General features: G+C 36.0%; 1 pseudogene; it reads right to left on the reverse strand.

The window, feature by feature from the left end:
* Positions 1-2330: 2330 nt before the first annotated feature.
* On the reverse strand, positions 2331-2884 carry LOC125857115 (uncharacterized; annotated as a pseudogene).
* Between the last annotated feature and the right edge of the window lie 257 nt (positions 2885-3141).

Here is a 3141-nt window from a genome sequence, read left to right on the forward strand (position 1 = left end):
CGGTACGAATGCATATATGTAGAATGTGAAAGGTTAATCACCTAAAATTAATCATGATTGTTAGAATAAAATATATTGAAGTTTTGTCTTATGATTCCTTCATGTATAATTGAATTATATAGCTTGGGATGGTAGATCTCATGGTAGCTTGGGATTGAGGAATCAATCTCTCCTAAGGTTAGTTTGAACTAGCATTAGTATGATGCTTTTAATGGTAACTTGCATTAGTATAGGCATGGTAGGCTAGGATTGAGGATCTATACTCTCCTAAGGGTAGCTTGAACTAGCATTGTTAGAACGCCTTCATGGTAGCTTGACTTGGTTAGGCCAAGACCATTTCATGGTAGCTTAGGATTGAGGGACCATACTCTCTTAAGGATAGATTAGGGTTGAGGATTCATACTCCTTTAAAGGTAGCTTGCATCATATTGAATGTGTGCATGGTAGCTAGGTAGGTATACTTGTATCCTTCCTTGGATAGCTTGGTTTGCATGATAGGGTGTTTTCCATGGTAGTTAGGTCTAGCATATTAGTATGATATTCTTTGGTAGTCTAAAATGCTAAATAGAAAGCATGGAGTAAGCTAGCCTAAAAGAGTACTTAGTGTGAGTGATAGTATGGGATGTCATTCATACATGGCACAGGTATGACTTGAAGCTACTTATGAAGTGTCCTCTTATGTGGTATATGCTTAGCTTGAATTGTTGATATAGTTGCCTTCCATGATATGATTGACTTAAGTTGATAGTTCCTTGTCAATAAGAAGTAGGTCTATAGTGACACCTAGATATGGCAAATATGAATATGTTGACTTCAAGGATATACTTAGTGTGTGTCGTATTATGGGATGCCACACATGCATTGCACAAGTGTGCCTTGAGGTTACTTAGGAGTGTAGCGCTCTTATGACATGAAAACCTAAGTCTTGCCTATGAAGGTGAACTATGCCCAAGAATGACCAAAGAGAGGTACTTAGCTTGGATAGTAGTATGGAATGCTTTCCTTGCCTTGCACAACTATGCTTGGAGGTGGCTTGTGAAGTAGTTTTCTTGTAATATGATAGACTTATGGTTGAAGGATGTAATTATGCAAGTTTAAGTTAAGTTTATGCTATGATTATGTTATCATATCTTATGTTTATGTCTTATGTTTACTAACCATTTTTAGATGCTTTTATGTTGGTATGTTAGCTTTCATACTTGGTACATTTTGTACTAACACATATTGCCTACATTTTTATCAAATGTAGGGTGTTGGGAGATTGAGTTTCTTAAAGGCTAGGTTCGTAAGGTGCAAGAAGACTTGAAGAATTGGTAAGTCCTCATAGCTTCGAGGACAAACTCATTATGTTCCTTTTATGTCATTTCATATGTTTTAGACTTTATATGGGCTGCATCCCAAGAATATTATTCATGTCATTCATAGATGGTTGAAACAAAGTTTTTTTTTTAAAGACTTCTGCTTGCTTATGAAATGTTTTCAATTGTATGGTTTTCAAGAAAGTTTTAAATTTTCCCTAATCTTCTATGATCTTATGTTATGAAAATGCTAAGGGCTTGTATGAGACCCCTTCGTTGTCAAGTACGCCATGTTATGTCTAGGGGGTACCCCTGGGTCCTGACAAAGATCACGTCTCATGATTTATTGCATTCCCCTCATACGTAGTTCATTCCATGTACTAATGCATACTTGTGCCTACATTGTTTCACTAATGTAGGGTACAACGCTCCTATTTCGCACACTCATAGCTAGTTGATCTTTTTAAGCTTTTGAATATGGGTAAATCCTCATACTTTGAGGACGAAACTCTTTTATTGCTTTATGTCATTTCCATTTCAGAATTGTATGTGATGTATGGGTTACGTCCCAATCACTTATCTTATGATGTATAAGATGACCTTGAGACTTATCTTAGACTTCCTCTTTTGTCAACTCTTTATGATATAAGACTGTCTTTGAATTCTTTAAATTCTATTATCTTGTATTATGTATGCTAAGTGGCTTGTATAGGGCCTCTTGAGGTCTTATAAGCCATGTCACGTCTAGGGTGTACCTTGGATTATGACAATTATTGTGTTAATCATTGGAGAAACTTCAAAATTATTTTTAGCTACAAATATATGAGAAAAAGATATATTGAAAGCAACAAAAACTTGTCAAAAGGAGGACTTTATTCCAACATAATAATTCAATTTGAACTACAACTATCAAGTTGATCTTGTTTTGTTTGGTTACACGCAAAATTGAGTTTGATTCCAACCAAAAACAACACCAAAGTATACATAATTAAAAATTTCCTGTCAAAATAAACAATACAATATCAGAATGTCCTACTTCCATGGCACAAGGGTTTTCCTACTTGAACTAGTTTGGCTTTGATTGTTAGTCGTAGCTGCAGAGCTAGTTTGGGTAACTTTTTCAGCCCTCATTCTTTCTAGGTTGCTAGCGGTAATAGTTGTCTTCCTGTTCCATTTGAATCCACGTCTTGGTGTGTAGCCTATATCACAGTAATAACATCAGCCCTCTTTGTCACTCTTGTACCACTATTTATGACTCTTCCACTTGGCAATCTAGGCTGCTTAGTCAAATAAATACATATTCAAATAACAAGACATTTCGACTTGCATATAAAATATTTGAAGTGTGCATGTAAACTTACATTAAGAGTTGTAACTCCATCTTCGGCTTGGTATATGCCAACACCTATCATTCTTGGCCTTTTAAAAGCTCTTGATTGTCCTTCACTAGTGTCCTCATTTTTTACTGGTCTCTTCCCTCTTTCTAGGCCTCTTGCACTGCAGGTTTCTTCAGAACTAGTTTGACTATGTTGAGGCATTCATATTCCTCTACATATTCCTTCATTCACATTTCTTTCTTGAGGCATTCCTCTTCCTCTACCATTTAAAGTTTTACTTTAAAACTCAAATATTAAAGATGATATATATTTTCTATAAATGATAGAATACTTAGAGAGATTACCTCTGTGTTTCTAGTAGTTCTATGTGATTGAGTTGGAACAGCTAGAGAACTTGTAGCATTTCATGTGCCTCATCCTATACATCTTTCTTCACGGATTGTGAGGGTGGTCATGAACCCTTAGGCAATAGCTTGCCAAGGTTGGGCAGCCTTGGCCCCTTGGCT

The sequence above is a fragment of the Solanum stenotomum genome, chromosome 2 (genome assembly GCF_019186545.1).
Source record: "Solanum stenotomum isolate F172 chromosome 2, ASM1918654v1, whole genome shotgun sequence".
Lineage (NCBI taxonomy): Eukaryota > Viridiplantae > Streptophyta > Magnoliopsida > Solanales > Solanaceae > Solanum > Solanum stenotomum.